General features: G+C 45.6%; 1 protein-coding gene across 2 annotated transcripts in view; it reads left to right on the forward strand.

Annotated features, from left to right (window-relative positions):
• Nucleotides 1–25,396, forward strand: part of LRATD2 (LRAT domain containing 2) — a 714,718-nt gene that overhangs the window by 670,842 nt on the left and 18,480 nt on the right. The gene's annotated exons all lie outside the window — the stretch shown is intronic.

The following is a 25,396-nucleotide window of genomic DNA, read 5'->3' on the forward strand; positions in this document are numbered from 1 at the left end:
AAAAGGGATTTGTACTTAGGTAAATTCCACTCTCCTATACCCACCCCACCCCTGCCAGGTAAAAAGTAAGTTTCTTGACGCCAATGACCCTAACTCAACCTTCTTTCTATGAAGCTGCCAATTTTTGAGCACCTCTGTGTCTGGCATTATCAAGGGCACATTATTCTTTAGATTTGTTGATTATTAGTCTTCACGGTAACCCTGGGAAGTCAGTAGCATTATCCACATTTCATAGATGGAAGATTAAGTCTCAGAAATTACATGACCCTAGACCACTGTCACCTAGATAACAAGAAGAATATGCAGGACCCCGAAGCCTGTGATCTCACCATGACCCTAAGCTACTGCCTCCCCCTCTGCCTTGCAAAGAGTAGCACCCAGGGTGAAGGAAAGCCTCAGAACATGAACTTGAAGACTTCAGTGAATGTCCCTGGTCAATGATTGACTAATTGTACAGGTCACTTCACCTCCCTGGGATGCAGGTCAAAAGCATCATCTGTTAATTCCTATCCTGGTACAGTTCCCAGACACAGGCGCTCTCCTGGTCTCAGTGCTGCTCCTTCTTCTGGGGGATTCCATGTTTGGATCCCAAACATTAGTCTAAGAACCATGTCATATTCACCATCAGGTCCCTGGAGCCCAGCACAGAGCCTCACACACAGAGTGAACTCAGTATATACTCGGTGAATAAACGGACAAATAAACAAAACCACAAATTAATACATCTGGTCCCTTGGGCACTCTGTACCCAGATCCTCTCTGTGAACTGGCTTGACTACGTCCTGCCAATCTCCTGCCCTCAATTCCATCATGCAATTTGGACAACAGAAAAGCACTTTGTGGACTTTAGCAGGCTATGGAATACAGTAGATCCCTCTCTCTCACTCTCTTACTCTCTTTATTTCCCCAAAATCAATCCTGTCTTTTGAAGAGAATTCCGCAGTCTTAGGTCATCCCACAGTCACTCCCACTTTGGAAGCTTAGAGAGAGCGAGATAATACCTGATCTATCCCTTGAATCTAGGATGCTGGTAAGGACCTAAGAAAGAGTCTGTCTGAAACTCTGATCTTAGATCAAAGATGCTGGAAGGGTGTAGACATTTTTCAAGGTAGTGGTGATGTCAAGAATCCAGCCATAGCGTGGAGTTCACAGGGGTTGTCACTGTGCTGGTGGCAATGTTATAGCCATAGTGCCCAGGGCTGACCTTGGCTGCGGTTGCTGCAGCCCAGCCTCCCCTGGTTCCCAGCCTGGTTCTCCAGCCCTCTCCCATCCATTCTGTGAACTACTCAGTATACTCCAGTGAATTCTAAACTGAGGCAGAGTCCACTTCTGTAGCTTGAAAATCGTGGCAGAAGCTGGCCAGATGATCACCAATGCCACTTCCTCTTTTCCTAAGCACACAAGACCATTTCTCTCAGCCTCCCTTGCAGTTAGGTTAGTGGGGTTCCGGCCGATGGGGCGGTCATCGAACCCTTTGAGCGATCACCATATTCTCTCTTTCCTTTCCACGGGGACTTCAGAAGCTACGTGGCTAAGAAGAGAGCATCACAGGATGGAAGGAGCTATACCCCCAAATCATCGTGTGGAGAACAGACACCCCAGACAGCATCAAACCATGAAATAAATCTTTCGCTGTTCTACCACCAAAGTCCGAGGGTGGTTTAGGACGGGACATAGAGTTTATCACTCTAACTAATACCATCAATAACCCAGACTAGTTCAATCCATATTATCATTAGGGTTGCAATTATTAACATGGCTCTTCTTAATACAGTGTATATTCGATAGGTACTTTATTGCTAGGAAATTGTGCCATTTTTAGGCACAATTTTAGGCAACCAATAACTTGTTCTTGGTTTTCAATGATGTGCCTCAACTTATACTAGGTATGGGGATGCTCGGTGACTAAGATGTGACAACTCAAAAGGGAATATGGTTGTGATTTGTCTAATAGCCAGCACATAGTATGTGCTAAATAAAGAGTAATATTCTCAGGAGGCAGGAGAATATGGTGGTGAAGAGGAAGATCCCTAGAGTGAGACACACCTGGGTTCAAATCCCGGCTCCTCCACCTAACTGTGGGAACCAAGACGAGCCACTCTGCTTCCCTGAGCTGCCTTTTCCTCCTCTGTTAAGTGGAGAAATTCAGTATTTCTTCACTAAATACTCCACATTTTACTAAAAACTATTATCTTTGGGGATTAAGAGAGACAAAATATGTACATCCTAGATACAGCTCCCAGCACAGAGTAATTATTAGAAAATAAAATGTTCACAATTATAAGGTATCCTAATACTAAAATGTTACTCAGAAGCAAAAGTCTAAAGGAGATTTACTTCCCCGGACATTTTTATTTCTTACACAGATACCACAGCTGCTTAAGTGCTAGTGAAGTGTTAACAGTGTAGCATTTCTGGCTTGTTTACTTGCTTCACCGAGGTTTGCTATCCTTATTAGGTGCCCCGTGCATCAGCGTGGGTGTGGGCAAGCCCAGCAGGTGCCCCTGTGTTTTCTCTTTAATGCCCACAACCAGCAGTTGGGAGGGCAATTTTACCTCCCAATACAAGGAAAATATGAACAATCCCAACAAGCAAACATTACTCTGAGAAAAAACCATGTCTCCGCCAGGTGAAGACATCCTATTGATTTGTAGTTTCTGGGAGTCTTCATCCAGGTGACAAGTCTTTATGGAACCAGCAGCACATTTCATCTCTGTGAAACACCAGCAACTATTTATTGAGTATTGGGCACTCAACACGCACCATCCCATTTAATGCCAAAGATAACCATCAGAGATTGAATCCATTATGATCCCCGTGGGACAGATGAGGACGATGAGGTTTAGAGATTTAAAGTAACTCGTTCAAAATCAACATCTAATGAGTGGCAGTGACTCCCCTCCATCCTGCATCATTAGCGTCTCACCCAACACTGGGTGCGCTTAGGAGCAGACACATCTCTTTGACTTGAATGCTCCCTCTTTTTACCTTAAATTTTAACGCTAAGTGCTGTATACACCTGATAGTGCAGTTATCCAAATGCAAGCTCATTTCCCTGACTTGAGCATCTTCCAGCTGGTCTGTGGGATGCACTGCCCCTGAAGGTCTGGCCTTGATGGGCTGGTGCAGTGGACGGGGTACAGTTTAAAAACCTCACGTGCCCAGGTCTCACTCTTGACCCCACCACTTATTAAGTCACATCACCTCTGCAGCTTCAGTTTCCTCATCTATAAAATGGGTATATTCCTACCTCACAGTAAGCTCTGAGGATTAGGTGCAAGCCCAGCACAGGCCTAAACATAACACATGCTCCCTAAACAATGGCTCTGTGTGCCTTCATTTTTGTCTTTGCCAAACTTCAGGCCAAAAGATTCGCAGCCCAGTGGAGCTCCCAGCCAATCAACAATTGTTGTTGTTGTTGTTGTTTTCTAGACCTGGGTAGGGATTGGGGTGTGGGCAAGGGGTGTGTCACGGCCTTAGGACACATAGAAACTCCCTGAGGAATCTGTCATAAATAAAGAATCTTGGACTCCACCCTAGAGATTCTGATTCAATAAACCTGGATTTTTCACCAGTTTGTAGGGAGTGCTGACACAGGTAGTCGCCAGACCACCCTCTGAGGAACTCCGCCCTTCAGTCATTCGGTTCCAACATCACAACACCCACCTTATCCTCAAACCGTCTCAATATCTTTAACTTATTTATTTATTTATTTATTTATAGATTTATTTATTTTTTATTTATTTATTTTTGGCTGCATTGGGTCTTTGTTGCTGCGTGCAGGGTTTTTCTAGTTGCGGTGAGCGGGAGCTACTCTTTGTTGCGGTGTGTGGGCTTCTCATTGCGGTGGCTTTTCTTTTGCGGAGCACGGGCTCTAGGCGTGCAGGCTTCAGTAGTTGTGGCTCGTGGGCTCTAGAGTGCAGGCTCAGTAGTTGTGACGCACGGGCTTAGTTGCTCTGTGGCATGTGGGATCTTCCCGGACCAGGGCTCGAACCCATGTCCCCTGCATTGGCAGGCGGATCCTTAACCACTGCGCCACCAGAGAAGTCCCCTTTAACTTATTTTTTTATTCATCATGTTTATTCCCATCAACATGCCTTTGTGACTTTCAATAAATCTATTGTTTAAACATATTTTGTATCAGTCCCTGAAACACAAATATATTGCAAGGAAAGACATCAGGCTGTTACCAGGGGCCCCAAAGCCCAAACTGCCTGATTGAAATCCCATGTCTGCTGCTCACCAGCCGTGTCAGTTTAGACAGGCTACCTAAGGGCTCTGCCTCAGTATGCCACGTGTCCAAAGGGGTAATAAGAGTAGATACATTGCAAGGCTTTAGTGATGATTAAATATTTTACTGTAAAGCACTGACAACCATGCCCAGCACATGGTAAGCACGCACAAAATGTAGTTATTCTTATGATAAGAAATGAAAAAAGAAATATCGCTTGCTACAAATAGAAAATAGCCACCAAAAATATATGCATAACCGTGAAATGTCATTAAAAGCTCATCTGTAAACCATCTAACGTCATCTGTGTATCAGCCGTGGTATACATTCCGGGTTTAGACAAGCATTGCTCCAGAAAGTGTCAAATAGCATGTCAGGGAGGCCATCACGGCACAGACCGACTTGGGGGTTATTTTGGTTCTGTTTCAGACCTAATTTTGCATTTCCAGTTTACCTGAGAGCTGCATATGTCTACTAAAACTTCCCTTGGCCTCCGCTGTTTTGGTTCATCCGGAAGCAGCGGGAAGACACTGTCTCCCAGGGATTAGGAGCTGATGTCTATTCAGTGGGAAACAAAGCCGCCTCTCAGAGCAGGTTGCCCCACACCAGGCTCGTGAGGACGCTGTGCTTCGTGAGGCTCGCTTATCTACAGATCTCGACGCACCTCAAAAGGCTCAGCGCTCACACCACGACCCTTTTGTCCCAGAAGCGTGGTCCCCATTCTGCAGATGGGAAAATGGATAGAAAGGGCTATTAAGTGACGACACTCGTAAGTAACTGAGAGATTAGGTGGCTGTGGAGCAAACATGGAGATGTGACAAGAGGGGAAGTGGTGACTCTTAAAGATCCAGGCCTGCTGGGCCTCCCCACAAATCGGGGACGGAAACACACGCTCAGCAGAAAGCTACACGGTTCCTCCTGTAGTTGCCATGACGGGGCGGGGGCGAGCGGTTGCCGGGGGAACGGGACAGGATCTCTGGAGAGCATTGCAAGAGTCGGCCATGCAGTGGGCATTTCATAAGGTTTTATTGGATTAAAGGGTAGAGGGGATGCTCCAAAAGGAGCCCAATGTCTTCTTCTCATCCAATTCCCCATCAGAAGAGTGATGATAAACACAGCAGGCCGCAGAGGGTAGGGCGGATTGGGCTGAGAGATTTATGACCCAGAACGAAGAGGTGTGTAGACAGTAACCAGAAAGGAGGCCAAGGGCATGGCCGGCATCAGATCCAGGGAGCAAGATGAAGGCTGGGATACAGGAGCTACAGATGAGGTTCAAAATTTACTCTGGGAAGTTGTATATATCAAGAATCATCAAGGGCTTCCCTGGTGGCGCAGTGGTTAAGGATCCACCTGCCAATGCAGGGGACACGGGTTCGAGCCCTGGTCCGGGAAGATCCCACATGCCGCGGAGCAACTAAGCCCATGCACCACAACTACTGAGCCTGCGCTCTAGAGCCCACAAGCCACAACTACTGAAGCCCGCGTGCCTAGAGCCTGTGCTCTGCAACAAGAGAAGCCACCACGATGAGAAGCCCGCGCACCGCAACGAAGAGTTGCCCCCGCTCGCCGCAACTAGAGAAACCCCGCGCACAGCAAAGAAGACCCAACGCAGCCAAAAATAAAGTAAATAAATTTTTTTTAAATGGGTTGTTTTTTAAAAAGAAAAATCTTCAAAATGCTCATTTCAGGAATTTGTCCAAAGCAAGTAATAGGACAAGTATTTAAAGATTTCTAGGGGACTTCCCTGGTGGTCCAGTGGTTAAAATTCCGCCTTCCAATGCAGGGGACGTGGGTTTGAGCCCTGGTCAGGGAACTAAGATCCCACATGCTGCGGAGCAACTAAGCCTGCGCGCGCTAGAGCCCACACGCCACAAATAGAGAGAAGACCATGTGCTGCAATGAAGAGCTGATGCACCGCAGTGAAAGATCCCACATGCCACAACTAAAGACCCCATGCAGCCAAATAAATAAATAAATAAAATATTTTTTTAAAAAAAGATTTCTATAAAATTATATAAAGATCTCTAAGGGACATTGTTTGCAATAGTGTCATTTATATTAACAAAAATTTTAACTAATCTAAATATTCAAAATTGGGAATCACCTTAAAGAGGTTCTGGTACACCCACCCTATGCAACCATTAAAAAATATATTTAAGGATGTTTAATTATATAAAGAAAAGATTGTAAACAAGTGAAATGTCAGGAAACAAAATAAAACTATTCATAAAGATGTCAAAGGAAACAGAATTCTATGCTTCAGAAAAAATTAGAAGGAAATACTGCAAAAGTATGTGAATAATCTGGGTGGTGGAGTTAAATGTGATTTGAATTTTGTATATGCACTTTTGTATTTACTGAAATTCCAGCAATAAGTATGTGTCACTGTTATTTTTAAGATGTTAATTTTTTTTAGACTTTTACTGTGAATGTCATTGGGGCTTTAGTCTGGGACTTGCTCCCCTGGGAGATAGTTATGTGGTTCTAAAACAGATCCACAGACTTTAAAAACTACCTGTTGGCTGGATACTTCAAGGGATCCAAGTGGCCAAGGTGCTCCCAGACCTCTGAATTTATGAAAGGCATCACAGGGCATGAGAATAAGCCCTGGATTAGGAGTCAAGAAATCCTGCTCCAGGTGAACTGCTAACCACTCCATGATCTTGAGCAAAGCACTTCCCCTCCAATTCCTCATCTAAAATGGGAATAACAGTGCACGTGCTGACAACCTCAGAGTGCCATAATTTGTAAAAGGCATGCTCACCTGGGTGTTGTCATCCCAATGAAGATAAATAGCATCCTAGACCTTGACCCAAAGAATGACCTCAGGGCCCACCCTTGGTAAGGTCTGCCCATCTGTGTTCACCCTCTCCATCAGCCACCTACTGAGAACTAGTGTTCACAGTTGTGACCCTGGAGTCACATTCAGCTCCTGGAGGACCTTCTGAATCATCCCATAATGACTAAATCAGGAGTGGAATCCTTGGAAATTTATAAGCACCCATGTTCACCATGGTGACTCTCAGTGAGTCAGGATGTCTTAATTTAGCTGAAACATCCCATCCCAGATCCAAGTAGATTAATATGAGAGAGCCATTGCTGGCAGGTAGTGGAGTCTACTGGTTGCTTTGAAGAAGAGTACCCACATTCAACTGTTGACACACATTTGTGCTGAACCAGGAGTTTTATCTTCCTGTGGAGCCCTTCCTCTGAGGAGTTCCTCTTGCTTTAGTCTTTCATACGGCATGGCTTCTTCTCATAAAGTGGCCAGTGCATTTCTAACTTCATAGGATACTCACTCATGTATCAGCGTTGCCTGATAGCCTACACATCTCAATGTCTCCAGGCTAACAGTTCCTAAAAAATAACAGCGCAGCACTAGTTACAAGGAATGATAATTACAAAAAGATTGTTCTCAAGTCACTTTGGGAAATATACTTTAACAGCAATGTACAATTATAGAGGTCACTGTGATGACCATGGATCCTTTTTTCATGGCCAATCATGTGGGACTATTGGTCCAGGGCACACTTTTTGGTCAACACTGCTTTGAATCCCTGGAATGTCTAATGGTACCCAAGCTAGGTTTGTCTTTGGAAAGCTCCTGTGTGACTCTTACTGCCTGATAAATATTCTTCAAGGAGATGTCTTTACAATTACTCTGCACTCAGATCTGGAGAATACCCAGGGGGTTCCCTGTCCACCTTTGTCCCCAGGGAGCCATGCTTCTGAAGCATCTTCAGTAATTAATTCACAGACGAGCCACCATTACTGCCCCACCACACATGTACACTGCTGTTCTTGTTCATGGACTAGTGCTTTTGTTTTTTTTCAGCCACGCGCTATGACTTGTGGGACCTTAGCTCCCAGACCAGGGATGGAACCCATGCCCCTTGCAGTAGAAGTGCAGAGTCCTAACCACTGGACCACCAGGGAATTCCCTGGGCTAGTGCTTTTGATTGGTCTTTTCTACTTTGTACAGTTGTCTTGCCCACAAATGCCGATGCATAAGCGGCTTGTATAACCTCAATCGAAGCAACAAACCTTGAAACAATCGCTGGATAAATTCAAGGCCTCAGTGCCATGACATTGGGAAACGGCTTACCTTCTCTGGCCTCATTTTCCTCATTTATGAAAGAAGAAGGTTGAACTTCTTTACTTTCCTTAACTCTCTTCAAACTGAAACTCTATTCATTTTCACTTAGCAGGATTAAACAAATCCTCAGAGCTGGGAGGAAAGGAAAGGGGGTATCTGCCAATACCTAATACCATAGTATACAGAAGAGAGGGCTTGAATGTCTTTGGACAAATTTGATAACTTCTCTGGGTCCCCATTTATTAATATGTAAAATGGGTATAGTTATACCTACCTCACATAATTGTTGTGAGGACTCAATGAGTCATTGCATGTATTAATGCCTGAAATTTAACAATTGACCAAGCCCCTCACAAATATCCTCCAACCTGCTAGAAAGAAAGGAGAGACTGGACATTGGCAATGGAAAGAAGAGTAAAACATCACTGGATCAAATCACATCACTCCCTCTCTCAAATATTGGCCTTGGCTTCCCATTGCCTGAAATTCACACTCTCAGGCATGGCATTCAGAGCTCTTCACCCTTTAATCCCAAACCACCTTCCAGCCTTATTTGCCACAACAGTATATTTTTCCTTTACTCTATTTAGAGTCATGTAGAATTCAATTTCTAGCTGTTCTTACAACGAGCACCTCTGTCTTCATGAAGATTTTCCTTTCACTGCCAACTTTGAAGGATCTGGGTTCAACTCTATAAAAGGAACTGGAAACTCTTCAACTGAATCCCAGACCACCTATACTTTCCCTTTTCTCTCCCCATCCCATCTCCTCCCAGCCTCCTAAATAGGTCTTTAGGTACAGGGATTATTGAGGAATGAGATTGTTAGAGCTCTAGAGGACACTTGGTCTCTGGCTCTGGGTACTGGCCTACTTCCAGCTATTTAAATCATCATCATCATCGTCATCATCATCATCCTCTACTTACAGCTATTTTCAAAATGCCCTTGAACCTCATTTCTCCTCTCCTATGATTCTGGAGTACAAATCTGCATGTCACACATTCACATGTGTTGCTTTCCTCCTATATTGTCATAGTGAGCCCATTGTTCTGAGCTGCCAGAGTTGTGTTCTGATTCTCTCCATCAAGACGCTCTCTGTGTCTCCCTTCTCTATGGCAAACACACAAATTAAAAAGCAGAGGGTCTCTGTCTTCACCCAGGCCATTGATTAAACTCTTGAAGGATGCATAGCAGGGAGTATGGTCTTAATATCCTCTCCTAAGGCTCGTGTTGATTTGCTAATGAGCACATTTAGTGTAAATGGTTATTCAAGTAACTTAGAATCCATGTAACTGTTTTATCATTCACCACTCATGACCCCAACTTGTCTAAAAAAGACCCCAACTTACCCCTAAAAGAGCCCACTGAAGGCCATGCTGAAATCCAGACACTCCTCATGAAGATATCATGAGACAGCTAGTCTAATCACCATATTCCAAAAAAGGCCTTGGACCTTAAGTGGTTGGCATATCGGTTGGCATATTGGGCAGGATGGAGCAGACTCTTCTGCAGTAACAGACAAGTTAGGAAATCTCCGTGGATTATCATAACACTTTATTCTTCAGGCATAAGAATTCGAGGATGGGTCAAACAGTTCTCCATCTTGTTACGCTGCGTCTGGAGCAGTGGCCTCTGAGGCTGCCACGGCAGAAAACGAGGCCATGCCAGCTCCTCCCCCGCTCACCATCCACTAGCAGGAAATAGTCATGTGGCTCCAACCCAAGCCGAGGGGACCTGTGAAATGTCGGGGAGAAAATGACTGGTGGCACAAACCAGCTCTGCCACAGCTGGGTATGTTTCTGTGTGTGATCCCATGATCGTGTTTTCCCTCTTCTGTGCCGGGAAAACTTGGTCATCCACTTTAGCATATTTAACAGTTCTAGAATCCTCCACACTGAAGTCTTTGGACAGATTCCATTAGCGCCAACTGCAAGAGTCATAAATGCCAGCACAATAACCTGGATGTTCCAAAATATTGCTTAAGAAGTCCCTTTCATGTCATTGAAACATACACACGCACACACACACACGCACACACAACCATCTAATCATCTGGCCCCTGGGGGATAAGTACTCTCAGTTCCCAAACAGCAAGCTTGACCAAGTCTGATTAATGAATTTCTGAAGTTATTTTTGTTTATCCTCCTACCCTTGATGCTATGATTTGCCTGTGGCAACATGGGTGTAGATTAATGAGGCTTTCAGCAGCTAGTGAAAAAGTGTTCATTAGCTTAATTATCCACACCTTCAGAGGGAGGGCAACTCAGGGCTGTCAGGACACAGCAGAGTGTCTGTGCCAGAGAAGAACACCAGCTCCATGCTGCTCAACGAGAACGGTCTTCCCTGGAGAGCAAGATGAGGAATGGGGGAAACAAGTACGTAGAGGCACAGAAGACAAACATGACAGGACTTAGTGTGATTAAATTAAATTAAATTAAATTCGCATTAAATTTCGCGTATAGTACTAGCTGGTGAAATTTACCTTTTTTTTTTTTTCTTTTCATTCCAGTCAACATAAATAACAAAAACATTGCTTAAGAAATGTTTGAAATTTGTTAAGAAATTCATTTACTATTGAAAATGTATTTTTTCTGGAATATCTTTCCTTTAAGAGCTGACAAGAAAGGGTGCTCTAATGTATTTCATTACTGAAATGAAGAATCTAGAAATAACGTAAGCTAAAATATGCTGGAAACATTTGTACTTTCCAAATTGTAATTTGGAAAGTAATTGTATTGCAAACCTCTCACACTGAATTATTTAAGTTTTCTTCAACTCTTCAGCAAAAGTTCTATGCATCTTCCAACAATATTTAATGACCAAGGAGTCCATTATAATGTGTCATTATGTAGTTTTTAGATATTTCTTCAGCCATTTCACCATAGCAAGAGTAGCAAGGGTTTGACCGATGGATTATGACATTAAGTAATAAGTTTAAAATTATCACATTTAATCCAATTTTATAAAGGACTGGGTTGAGTATATTACGGCTTTAACCAGTTGAAAAATTTTCTAAATGTCTTGGCGATTGCAATGGCTTCACCCTTTCACTAGCTATGTCAACACACAATATTCACTCAAGGACACAGTCATCATTAATGATAGTGGCCCACAGACCCTATTTCAAATATCAGTCAATAATTTTTTTAAGTCTTTTGACCAACTTTGTGATTGATATACTTAGACAGCCATTATTTTTCTCTTGTAATTAGCTGAAAAGCAGCAAACGCTAGGGGTTGCAGATGGATAGAGTCAGCCATTCTCCTACTGTTCCCTGGGTTGACATCATTAACATGGTCCTCAGCTTGCAGTTTCTTCACAGGAATCATTTCAATCGCTTGTCCATTTTGTGAGGATTAGTTAAATTGGAATGAGATCTCCGAAGCTGTAAATCCACTTAACAGGACACAAGACACAAATAGGCAAGGCTTATAGGAGGCATACAAATTTCCATTTCAGGAAGTGTCCTCTGAATAAGGCGTGTTCCCTGCACTTCACCATGGGAGTTTCCAAGGTAGGAGCTCTCAGGGTTTCTAGAAAGCATCTTGTCAGCCTCCTCAGGCGATAGATGAGTAGGAGGCATCCAGGCGAAGAGTACAGACGATGGAGACTGAGGTGGGCTCTGGTGGTAGAGAACATAGGTTCAAGCCCCAGTCTCTGCCACCTCCTCTCTGTGTATGCTGGAAGAAATTATGCTGCCTCTCTAAGCCTGTTTCTCCAGCTGTTTACCCACACAGGGCAAACGCTACCATTTGTAAATTTTATCTCCATAAACCCATCTTTAAAGGGAAGGAAGGGAGGGGGGAGGGAGGAAAGAAAACATCAATGCTAAAGTCTGAAATTCAGTAGAGATTGTCAAATGAGCCTGGAGGCTCCCAATGAGTAGCATTTCTGTCTTGATTACCTCTGTATCCTTGGCATGCTTAGCACATAGTAGATGCTTAAAAGTTATTACTGATTGTAGTGGGTTGAATGGTGGCCCCAAAAAGATACGTCTATGTCCAAATCCCTGGAACCTCTGAATATGACCTTATCTGGTTAAAGGGTCTTTGCAGATGTAATTTAAGGATCTTTCTTTCTTTATTTATTTCTTTATTTATTTTTGGCTGTGTTGGGTCTTTGTTGCTGCACGTGGGCTTTCTCTAGTTGCGGTGAGCGGGCTTCTCATTGTGGTGGCTTCTCTTGTAGCGGAGCACGGGCTCTAGGCACGCGGGCTTCAGTAGTTGTGGCACACAGGCTTAGTTGCTCCGCAACATGTGACATCTTCCTGGGCAAGGGCACGAACCCGCATCTCCTGCATTGGCAGACAGATTCTTAACCACTGCACCACCAAGGAAGTCCCAACTTAAGGATCTTGAGTTGAAAATATCCTGGAATATATCCAGGTGAACTCTAAACCAATGACAAGTGTCCTTGTAAGAGACAGAAGACACAGAACACGGAGGAGGAACTCATGTAAAGATGGAAACAGAGACTGGAGTTATGCAGCCACGGCAAGGATGGTTAGAGCCACAGAAGTTTAGGAAGAGGCAAAGGAAGATTCTTCCCTAGAGCCTGTGGAGTGACTGCAACCCTGCCAGACACTTTGATTTTGAACTTCTGGTCCAGAACCGTAAGAGAATACATTTCTATTGTTTTAAGCCACCAAACTTGTGGTAATTTGCTACCATAGGCCTAGGAAATGAATACACCAATCCCATTGGCTTCATGTGATCGTGCAAATTTGGTATTACCTCATCCAGTGATTTCCAAACTTAAGTTCTGCAGAGCCCTCTGTGGCCCCCATGATGCAATTTTGTATTTAGAGGTACTTCTAAGATTCCTTGTAATTTAAATATTCTGCAGCTTAAAAAAACTAAATTAGGGAATTCCCTGGCAGTCCAGTGTTTAGGACTCAGCGTTTTTACTGCCATGGGCACGGGTTCAATCCCTAGTCAGGGAACTAAAACCCTGCAAGTCATGCAGCTTGGCAAAAAAAAAAAAAAAAAAATTAAAAATCTAATCAACCAACCCCAAATCTTAGCCAACTCTAAATGTTAACACGGCAGATCAGAGGAGTTACGTAACTTGTCCAAGTTCCTCTGCAAACAAGAGGCAGAGCTACGGTCAGCACCACCGCCTTCTTCCTCCCTCTGCAAGGCTCTGCCTGTTCCCCAAGGAACCACCAGTACTTCATTGTCCTTGGAAAACAAAGAGGAAAATATCAGCAACACTCCCGTTATAGTGAACGACAAGGTAAAGATGCCCTTGATTATCAGCACCACCATCCAACATTCAACTACAGGTTCCAAACACTGTGAGAAGTGGAGATAAAGAAAGAAAATGGAAAAAGAGAAAGGAGAATTCAAGTAGTGGGAGCTCCTGACTGTCCACAGGAGATGTGAGGAAAGCGCCCATGGTATTGACACCGATGAAGGCAGAATCGTCTTCCACCACGGACTGAGCACTCAGCCCAACCTGCTGTCACTTTGGAGTCAGACAGAAGTGACTTCCCACTGCAGCCCTGTCACTCAAGTCTGTGTAACCTTGAGCAAAGTCAACTTCTCAGAGCCTCAGTGTCCTCTGAGGAAATAGCTACATTGCAGGATGGTTACAGAACGAAGGTTGCAAGAATTAAATGACATGACACAGCCTAGGGATCTGACCCAGATTCTGCAGCCAAGCTAGTAGACCCATGCCTCTGTGATACTAGCTGTGGGTCTTGGACAATTACCTCTCTGTGCCTTGGTTTTCTCATCTATAAAATGGGGTATGCTACCTGTCTCCAAGGGTCATTATGAAGGTTAGAATAAGCTAATAGTTATAAAGTACTTAAACAGTGTCTGGCAGAATAGTGCTGTATGAGCATTTGTAAAAACAACATGAAAATGTACCTATGGGAGGGGAGGGTTTTTCTCACCTCCTCACAAGAAGGGACTCCTAAGTGACTTAGAATTTGGTAAAAAAGACAGAATTTTGATTGCATAAAATGCATCAATGTCAGTTTTAGCAAGAGAAAAGTTTTCTTTTCTGACAGATGCTCCACTCTAAGAGTCTGAAAGCTCCCTCTCTGCCTGACTCAGTGTGGACAGAAAGAGAGTTTGATAAAAGTCTGAGGGTTTGGTGATTGGCTGACAGTGAGAAGGTTTTCTTTCCGGTGATGAATTGTCATGTGCCAGTCTTTCCAGCACCATGGGCGTAAGTGAGGGGCGTGCACATGCACAGCCCCTGGCACAGCACAGGTGGTGAGTAATTCTCTCCCACTGATGCGACTAGGGTTACTCCAGGCCTGGGACCAGGCATTCCTGGACTATGGCTGCAGGTCTTGCTAATTTGAGCCTAATTCCTGTGACACTGGTGTGCAGGCATCTAGCTCATGTCAGCTGATCACTGAGCACTCTCATTCCTCCTGACAAAAATAATAATACTAATAAACACCCAGTATGTATCCAGCCCTCTGCTGCTAGGCTCTGGGAACACAGAGATGAGCTCATGGGAAAACAAGATTAACGAACAGAACATTGCAAGTCCTGTTTGGTGGGATCACAAAAGAGACACTGCAGCTAACCAGGGAGTGAGTGTAGAGCAATTATGGAGCTCTTGCTATGTGCTAAACATGACTCAAAGCGTTTCCCTTTATTAACTCATTCCACCCGTACAGTCACTCAGTGGGGTAGATGGTACGGCCCTAATTTACAGTCAGGGAAAATGAAAAACAGAGAGGTTAAACCACTTGCCTAATGTCACACAGCTAATAAGGGTAGAATCAATGTGCATCCAGATAGCGGGACTCCAGAACCTGTGCTCTCTGCCCCTCAGACTGGGCTGAGGTGTCCCTGGTTGGTGACCCATTGCATTTCACCTTTGGGTTCTCAATTCCCTCAGCATTAGAAAAGAGAGTGGGATCTGCCTAGAATGCCAACGCTGGACTCCTGTCCAGAGAGAGGAACTCATCTTACCCTCGGGGCCCTGCTGCTCAAAGTTATTACTGTGGATGAAAAATGTCGCCTGCCATATAAGTAAACAAAGAATGTTGCAACCATCAAGCCAGCAGCCACTGTAGCTGCCCCCAGCTGTGCACCCTGAGGGGATTCGGGATGGAGAAATGCAGGATACTGACCCTAGATAGTGAAGGTGCATATCAAAGGAATGATTTCAATGAGTCCAGACTCTTGCATCTCCCCAGACAGAGAAAATGCTAAATCCATTAACTTGAGAGGTCTGGTTTTCTTTAATGAACAGTAATTTTTTGATGTTCCGGCCACCTGGTTTTTGTTGCAAAACTCCTGTGTATCCTGGTTCCCCCCTTACCTCTTTGCAGCAGTCCCTCAGAGCCACCTGAGAGGCTGTCTTCCAGACTTCCGTCCTCAGAAAAATCCGCCGAATAAAACAGAGTTCTCACACTTTAGGTTGTGCTTTTTTTTTTGGCGACATTGGCATATGTAGGTATGTAGGGTGAAATTTCAAGGACGATGCTTTGATGGTGTACCCGTGACGCACATTCTAACAAGATCAGACTGACTAAGGCCCAGGATGATCAGGCCTTGTACCTGACTTCACATCCTATTTTCAGCCCAAATCTGGAGATGGGTGTTCCTGTCCCCATTTCACAGATAAGGAACACAGAGGATTAGAGAGGCCTAGTGGCCTGTTTAAATCATACAACAAACAAGAGAACTCCAAATCTCATGCCTTTTTCACTGCGACACATAGGCCATGGGACCACTAGAGAAAAAGCCTAGAGCCAGATAATTCAGAGCTTCTGTTGCTTAAAGGGCCAAAAATCTGAGGGTGAAGAAAAATAAATAACAATGATAATAGTGGCAGGTAACGTTTACTAAGCTCTTCACATGCCATGCTAAGCACAGTATCTCATTTAATCTTCTTACCATCACCGTGACATAAGTTCCTTTTTATCCTTGTTTTACAAATAAGGAAAATAAAGCTCAGATGATAAATGATTTGCCCAGTTTGTATGTGGTGCAGGAGGAATCAAACCCAGACGAGCCTGAATCCAGAGCCCGTACTCTCAGTTCCTCTTGCCTTCGCAGCCAGAGATGAATCCATCTAAGTCGCAGCCTCTGCACGGCGGGGTGCCCTTGGATGCCATACCTCTCTGAGAGTTGGCTTCTTCGGTTGCAGGTGTAGGACCCATAATACCTACCTTCCAGGTGGTAGTGAGAGCCATTGAATCAGGACCCCTGGGGCGTGGGGGCTGGGCATGACCACTGTAAAAACTCCCCAGGTGATTCTGAGAAGGAGTCAAGGTTAGGTTCCATCCACTGGGCCTACGTGGGTTGTAGGGGTGTCTCACACTTTAATGTGATATGGATGTGCCTTCTGGTTCAGCAAGTCTGGAGTGGGACCTGAGGTTCTGCATTTCTAGCCAGGCCTCCTCCCCCACCCTGAGGCTGGTGGACCACACTTTGGATACCAAGACTGTAGGTCTTGGTGAGGATATGAATTTTATTTTACGTGCCAGGGAAGCCCCTGCAGACTTTTAAACAGGGGAGTGTTACGATCCATTCTACCACATGCAAGGATCACTCCAACTGCTGTGTAAAGAACAAAGCCCTGGGTGATGGGGAGGTGGAAGGCTGCTAGAAGCAGGAGGCCCAACGTCTGCCGTGGTCCAGAGACGATGTAAAAGGACTCCTCTCCTCTCTTCCAAGCAGGAATGGATGGGGAACCGAGCACAGCGCCCATGCCCAGCGCAGGAGGCCAACAGTGTGAAGGGGTGGAGGTTATCGAGCCCGGGAAGGGGCCAAGCGTGGGCTTGCTCTACTGGCCTCCTGCTGCTTCTCACCTTCGCAGCCTCTAGAGGAAGGTGCTTCTTTGGGTGCTGGGTAAACTTTCTCTCCTCGGCTACTGAGGGCCCAGTCCAAGAACAACACACCCTCTGGGAAGACCCAGCAGGCAGGCTGGAGCGTGGGATCGAGATTTTCCAGAATTCCACGAGTCTATCTAGACCTAGTCCAGAGCCTGTCACCCTGACCAGTGGCCCTTCCGAAAGGTCCAAAAGCCCCTCGGCCTTTCTCGCCCCTTCTTTTGGGTGCTCAGATGAGAGTTCAGAGGGAAAGGATTTCGCTTCCAAAGGAGTGGCTCTGAGGGTTCGATAAAAGACTCACCTCTCCAGGCTCTGCATTTTCCTCTGGGCTGGGTGAGTCATGCTGCTCGAAAATGACAAACACGGGTAAATAAGATAATAGGAATGACACGGGTGACTCAGCTGACATCAACACCCATCTGGCAGGGCTCAGAGGCCCCACAGAGGGCAGGAGGCTCATTCGGAAAAGGAGGATGATTGTGTATAAGAGATCCACTCAGCACATTTTTTTTTCTTGTCCTGGTTACAGATAGTATTCACAAAGTACTTCTTTCCACCGGGAGCTGCCTGAGTCTGGCAGGCCCCGGCATTACTCACAGGGAAGGGGGGTCACAGCCCGGAATCAAGGTCCAGGGATGGACGGATGTGTGCGAATCTTCCTTCGACTGTTGCAGAAAACAGCAGCGCCCTTCCCCCAGAGGGCTGGTCTAGGCCTCATTTTCTCCCCCAAATCCTCCAACAGAATGAATTTGGACACTGGGGTGTTTATGTGTAAAATAAGAGGGTTCTGGGATTTATTTTAAAAATTCTATTCCCTACCCTAAAATCACTGGGAGGTGATAGATGAAATGAGACTGGCAAAATGTTGATAATTGTTCAACTGAGTGAAGGATGCATGAGTCCATGAAACCATTCTTTCTACTTTGGGATATGTTTTAAGTTTCCATAATAAAAAAATTTTCATGGTTGTCATTTTAAAGAGATTTGGTCCAGTCACCCCTCACCAGCCTTTAAGCTTCTGGAGCACCAAGATCGTGCTGGGAAAGTTTGACCTCACTTCCCCTCATGGGCCTCAGTTTCCCCAGAAGCCTAGCTGTCTCCTGATAAAGGAGGAGGCATTGGTTTCTCTAAGCCCTTTTCCAGCTCTGCTTCCCTGTGAGCTGATCATCTCCATGGATTCCAAACTCTCACCGCCCCCCGGGCACCTCAAGCTTGTGTTTTCATAGCAAGCTTATGTGACCTGTGTAGTGTAGTGGTTAGAGAAGAGATTCTGGAACTCCAATGTGCAGATTAGAATCCTGGATCAACCATGTCCTAATTATGTGACCTCAAACAACTCACTGAATGTCGTGAGATGTCAATTTTCTGATCTGAGAAATGGAGATAATAATATCCACCTCATGGGGTTATTATAAAGATCCAATGACCTTATATTTGTAAAACATTTAAAACAGAAGTAATGTTCAATGAAGAAAAGGGAAAGACTTCAGAAGCCAGCTGGTTCTCTAGGTCAGGGTCAGCAAACTCTGTCTCCAACGTGCCAGATAGTAAATATTTTTGGCTTCACTGGTCATACAACTTGGTCACCTCTAGGCTGAGGTATCTTGAAGCTGATATGCCTCTTCCATCTCTCTCTTCCCCAGCAGCAGCTGCCCCATAGGCTGTATATTCCAGAAGGTGTCACTCACTGCCATTTACAAAATTCAAGAGAACTCACAATCTGCGTTGTGCTTTAGCAGAGCAAGAGATAAACCATGACTGTATTAAGCTACTGTGATCTTTGTGGCTTATTTTGTTGCTGCAGCACGACCTGGCCTAGCCTGACACACAAGGTACAGCCCTTGAGGCCATAAAGAATAAATCTATTGTTTTTTTCCCAAGACCACTCCAAGTTACACAAACTTTCTTAGTTTTATTTCTTTTCATTTTCATATACCATCTCAAATCCTTCTACTGTGCCAGCCGCCATCTCTAAATACCTTCCAATCTGTGCATGCTCTTCTCTAAGCCAATGCCCAGAATTGATGATGACCCCCCAGATGGGCCTGACTTTCAACAGAATGGGACCACTTACAGGAATACACCCTCAGGTCACATCAGGTGTGCGTGGGGGGAGGGAGGTCAGATCTTATTTTTGGTATATATGGAGTTTCCGGTGGATCAAAACCCTAAGCATTTATCATCGTTGCCTCTGTGAAGCCCATCTTCTCGTACAGGTTTTGTAAAATTGGCTTTTAATGGAGACCAAAAGGCTCTGTTCCATTTCCTCCTAGGCTGCCCTGCCAGCCTCTCGACAGCTATCACCCAGCTGAAGAGAACAGGACGACCTGGGAGGAAGAGTCAGAAAGTGCTGCAAAGTGTCCACAGTTCTGTATTTCTTACACACAATAGTCCCAGGTTCTTGGAGGGATTCTGAGAAATGAGTTCAGTTGGAGCTGTAGTTATGGGGGCTGTTTTTTCCAAGCTGGAAATCAGGATACCGACCAGATAAAAAAAATGTGATGCCACTACTGTGAGGGTCAGGCTGGGGGATTAATATGTAGGCTGACTTTGGGGAATTTTAGGAATATTGGGTGGTCCTCTGGGTTAAGAGGAAAGGACCCTTGGCCACAGGGGTTCCCCGGGCAATCTGAAGGGTACGATTATAACAGATCCTGTCATCCGGAGGCCTCGGAGAAGGAGTGGGTCTAAACTGCCACCGTAGGGTCTGTAAGAGGGCTGAAGGGGCCACAGGGTGCGACCCACAGGTAGGGAGCAAAGGAACTGGGCTTTGGGGCCAAGCAGGCCTACGTTCAAATCCTAGTTCTACCCTTACCTACCATGTAAGCCTCAGGCATGTCCCTAAATTTCTCTGAGCTACAGTCTCTTCACTTGAATTCCATTTGCATGGTGACACCTTCTTTAAGGACTGGTGTGAGGATTAAATGATGAAGGTCTATAGACTCCAGGCTCTTAGGAGGTGCTGGAGCTGAAAGTACCATTTCTCATCCCTTCTTCTCCCACCAGGTACTAGGGTGCTTCTCTCACTAGGTACTAGGTACTTCTCTCTCAAGGTGCTAAGTACTTCTCTCCCTAGGTACTAGGGTGCTTCTCCCACTGGGTGCTTATTCCCACTAGATAACAGATAGAAGGAGCTGTCTGGAGAAATGAAAAAATTCACTTTATTTAAATGTAAAGATGCATTTCTCTCTTTAGAAACGGAGACTGCCTCAGAGCAGTGGTTCACATCGCATGTTAGAATATGGATATGCCATCTGGATCCATATTCTAGATAAGGGGAGTTTTTAAAAAAAAATCCCAATGCCTGGGCCCACCTCCAAGGAATTCTGATTCAAGTGGTCAGGGTGACTATGATGTACAGCTGGGTTTGAGAACCAAGGCCCCAGCACCTCCTACCGCCCACCAAAAGGAGCCCACCCACATAGCACTCACGGGTCGAGGAAGGAACTCTCTCCAGCAGACAGCTGAGAAGGCAGTGCAGGTGACACACGATTATATCTCAATATTATCTTGAGTAGAAAATGGAAAAGGTCTTGTTGAAAAATCCATTTGCTGATATGTGTCTCTTGGAATTCTAAACCTTGCACACCCTACCTGATTGAAGTAAATTTTTTTTTTTAATTAATTAAGAGGTTGGCAAAAAAAGAAAGAATCATCTCTGTTCTTTGGCCAAAACTTTTCCTAAAACAGCTGCAGGGAGAGGGAAGGTAGTTTAAAGCATGAAGAGCAAAAGTGCAAGGAACCATGTCAGGATCCAAGCAGGTCCAGAAGGAGAAAGAGCCGTGAAACCCTGCTCCACAGACAGACGTGACTCAATGAACACCAGGCTTTCCCAGTATCCCCAATATGACAACACATCTGTTCTTCCCATGAGGAAACATGAGTAAAGCAATAGAGAGAGGGAAGATCTGTCTCTAGTACTTTCAAAGAGGATGAATATGTTGATGGGATTTTACACGTCTACGAGCCAAGGCAGGAAGGTTAAGAGCATCTGTGGAATATTCCAGAAATCACACCAGCCCCATAAACCCCAGGGCAAACTCTTATCTTCTTTTTATTCTTCATGTGCCCCTTCAATGTTTATTCATGCAGCCAACACTTCGATGTCCCAGGCACACGGTGGGAGTTCCAAGTACCAAAAGGAGGTAGAAAAAGGAATTGGCTTTCACTGGTGCTTTAAAAAAATTATTCAGACACCATTATATCAGGAGGAACGAGGGCTGGCTGCCCAGAAACAAGGCTGTCCTCACTTTCGAACGACCCTCTTCAGGCTCAAACCACCTGAGGCTCAGCCCCAGCCCTGCACGCCCCCTCTCCTCTCCCGGCTCCTGCCATGACTTGGGCAAGTCACCTGACTTCTCTGCAACTGGATTCCTCACTGATTAAGATAATGGCAGTTGTTCAACCTGCCTCGCAGGGTTGCAGTGAGAATCAAGTTTGTACAAACGCAGGATTGGGACTTATGAGACTATGTATGCAGATGAGGGCTACAGAGAATGGCATAGGAGGTGAGGAGATGGGGATCCGCCCTGCCCGCCCCCCCCCCCCCCCCACCAAACGGCAGTGATGAGGGGAAGGAGGAGCAGCCTCCTGCTGCTGGTGATGTCAAGGGCGACCACAGCCATGACAATGACCCTTGTCGTCTCAGAGTACAGATTCTGTACACAGGCTGAGCAGCGAACAGGTACAAAAGGGAAAGACTCATAGGCAGACCGCTGTTTCTCCTCTCCCTGGGAGCCTACCTTGGTTTAGGGCATAATCCTAGACAAGGAAACGCACATGATTTAATTTGTTTTTCGATTCCTTTCCAGCATTTTCTTTTTGTTTACATTAAGGATGAGTATTCCATGGAAGTTGTTAAAAAAAAAAATGATCAGATTAGAATTGTGTGGTGTCGACCGCCACTGATAACCAAGGCTCCACGCAATGATGTTGATATCCTGCCTTTCTGCCCAGGTACTCAGCAAACCAGTGCAGATGGGATCTCACCTGGGCACCAGACACTTCCTCTGGACCCACGGGGAAAGTGGGGTACCCCTCCCTCAGGGATGCTTTCCCAAGATGTTGCAGCAATCTTTATGAGCTAGAGAACAGAGGAGCGAGGAGGGCAACTACTGTTTATTGAGTGCTAACCAGGTAATGCTCACAATTATCTTGTGCAATAAAAATCATGATCCCCATTCTATAGATGAGACAGCTCGAGGTCTCACAGATAAAGTAACTTCTCCAAGATCACATTGCTAATAAGCAGAGGAACTGGAGCTTGAGAAAAGCCTGGCTCAAAGCATTGCATGCTAAGTGCTGTGGGAAATGCAAAAGTAAATATTCCAGGGTTAATATGCCCTTTAAGGAACTTTCAGTCCTGTGAGGGAGAAAAACAGGTGCAACTGACATAAAATATAAGGTGGAATACAATAAACAGTAACATACCAGCAATGGATTCTAAGTGTCCAGAGGAAGGAACAATGAATACTGATCCCAGATCCAGAGGGCATTTGAAGGGACCCATGAAAGATGGGCAGAACCACAGCAGGAGGAGAACAGGGAGAGGTGGGGAAAGGAGGTAGGTGGGGAAAGGAGGGAGGGGCATTTGAAGGGACCCATGAAAGATGGGCAGAACCACAGCAGGAGGAGAACAGGGAGAGGTGGGGAAAGGAGGGAGGGGCAGTGAGGGAGAAAGACTAGCCCTGGCGAAGGCCTGAGCGTCTGAGGGTACCTGCCAGGCTGTGCAGTAAGGAGGGCGGAGACCACACCCTGCTTCCGATTCCTTTTCTTCCAGGAAAAGGTTCAGGCAAGGCTCACCAGGACCTCCAGAAACTGGGCTCCTTCCCAAGCCATGAACTGCCATAGTTGTGTCAGTCTCCCCAACTTCCCGTGCCCTCTTTCACACCAAAGTCACTCGAGGGGACACGCTTTGCACTCCCACCGTCCACACCTGACTCCGTCAGTCTGCATCCTAATCATCTTGAGTGCTAGATATCGTACCCTCACCCCAGGAAGACCAGGCTTCCCTCCAGTGGGCTCCCTCCAATGGGCTCCTGCTGACCCTCCATTCCCCATGTTACGGCACTCACCCAGCTGCACGGCCGGCACTCACCAGTGTACGTGTGTGTATCTCCCAGGAGGCCGTGAGTCTCATGAGAACAGGGCTCTCATTTGGTTCCCCAGAGTGTAAGGCAGCTCCTGGCACATAGGAGGTGATAAGGGAATAAAGTAGAATGGCAAACTTAATCAATGAACTGACCATAGAAAGAGAGGAGAAATGGGGAAAGAAAGGAAACGGGGGGCCAGCTTTCGAGTTAGAGCAGGGCTTTCGGTGCCAGGTGAATTTGTTCCATTTTTACCACGTGGTCAATGGGGAAGGATTGATGGGTTTCGAGGAGGAAAGCAATACATCCTGTGCGTCGGGATGTAGTGTGGCAGACAGAGAGAGAGCAGGGCTGGAGGCAGGGGGAGTCTTTAGGAGGTTTTTGTGATGGTCCAGACAAGAAGTGAGGAGGTGGACAGACTACTCTCTTGAAGAAGCCTTTCAAAAACTGGAACCAGAGGGCACAGAGCACATCCAGGCTCTGGCTAAACTGGCCAAGAGTTGTTCTTGAGAGATGGCAGGATTCCATGACACCAGAGATGACTGCTGTGGACAAGCCTGGGGAGGGGTGAGAAATTGCCATGTGTGCATCGGAGCTCTTAAGAAATACTACATGAATAAATGGAAGCCTTGGCAAGAGCTTCCCTGGGAAACCGCCTATTACATGACTAAGGTTCTGAGAAATCTCTGCTGATGGCCTGGCAGAACCTTCGCCAGCAGAATCTCTCATTGAAAACCTCAAAGGGCTTCTGGGAGCATGTGGATAATGGGCTGTGGGAATCTCGGGTCATAAAACTTTCACCCAGCTGCTCGAGTGCCTGGCTGGGCAATTAAGGAGGATGCTTTCAAGCAGATCAAAAGACTCTGGTGAGGTGATCTCAGGAAGCTTCCTGCCCTCCCTGTGAGGAAGGCAAGAGTCAGGTCTCATAATCCTCATTTTACAGATGAGAAAAGTAGTTTCCCTGGTGACTAAGTCCCTTGCCTGAAGTCAAACAGCCAGCAAAGGGTGGAACCCCAAATAAGCATCACAGTCACCCAATTCCCAGGACACCATTACTCCAGAGCCTCCCACTACACGGAGGCTGGACCGCTCCTGGGGAGTCTGAACCCACATTTGGGATGTTAGGGCAGGGAGTGGTCCACAGGGTCTATTCCAACCATTTAGCACCCACGGACACTTCCATGAATACACGGCAACTTGGCGTCTGCCTTTGGCAACATCAAGATGTCTTGATGGTCTTCTCACATTAGCAGTTTATGAAACCCAGGCCCCCAACCTAACAATAACAACCCAGCTACTCCTTGGCCCACCTATACGCAAACCGTTTTAGAGGGCATACTCAATCTCAGCGGTCATGTTACAGAACTTCTCAAGTTCATAAAGTCGTACCCGACTTCAGATCCCAGTTCTGCCCTTGCTATTCCCAGGACCTAGGCAAGTTACTTAACCTAAGTCCCACCTCCCGCATATATGAACTGGAGATATACAGAAAACCTCTCTAATTGGGTTATTGTGAGGAGTCGGTGAGGTCAGGCACATAAAAAGCATAGCAGAAAGCCCAGCATGTGGTAACCATTCAATAAATGTTAGCAATTATTAATAGCATTACTCACATGAGTGATCTGAGTTTGAAAAGTAATTCTCCATTCTCATAGTCTGGCTATTAAGGAATTAAGTTCAAATCTCAGTGTTTGACCAATTCCTTCCCTTCTGGGACAAGGAAGTTCATTTTTACTCTTAATAATCTCAGCTACTTGCCATGTTTTAAACAAGAGATGATTCATTACTCTTAATGCAAAGGATACCTGTTATAGCAAGAATGCTCTAAGAGTCACAGAGATGCGTCTGGCTTGTCATGGCCTCAAAATTCTTTCTGGGGTCCTGCCTTGTACTTCCCTTGTCTTGTCATTGCCACCTGTTCATCCACAGGTCCAGGGTCCAACAAATTAAAGGCAGCTAACAAAGAAAGGCCAGAGGCTGGGCCTCTGAGACAAGGTGTCATGTGCAGCTGTGGTCCCTAACTGCAATCGCATCTTGGCTTGAGTCAGTTTTATAGTGTTTCCTGACCTGGAAGGCTGACTCTCCAAATGAGCCCGGTTACTCAATATGCTTGAAAAGGCATGTCCTATTACAGGCTCCCATTCTTTTTGGATATTACTGCTGCACTTCATACAC

The sequence above is a fragment of the Balaenoptera ricei genome, chromosome 17, assembly GCF_028023285.1.
Source record: "Balaenoptera ricei isolate mBalRic1 chromosome 17, mBalRic1.hap2, whole genome shotgun sequence".
Lineage (NCBI taxonomy): Eukaryota > Metazoa > Chordata > Mammalia > Artiodactyla > Balaenopteridae > Balaenoptera > Balaenoptera ricei.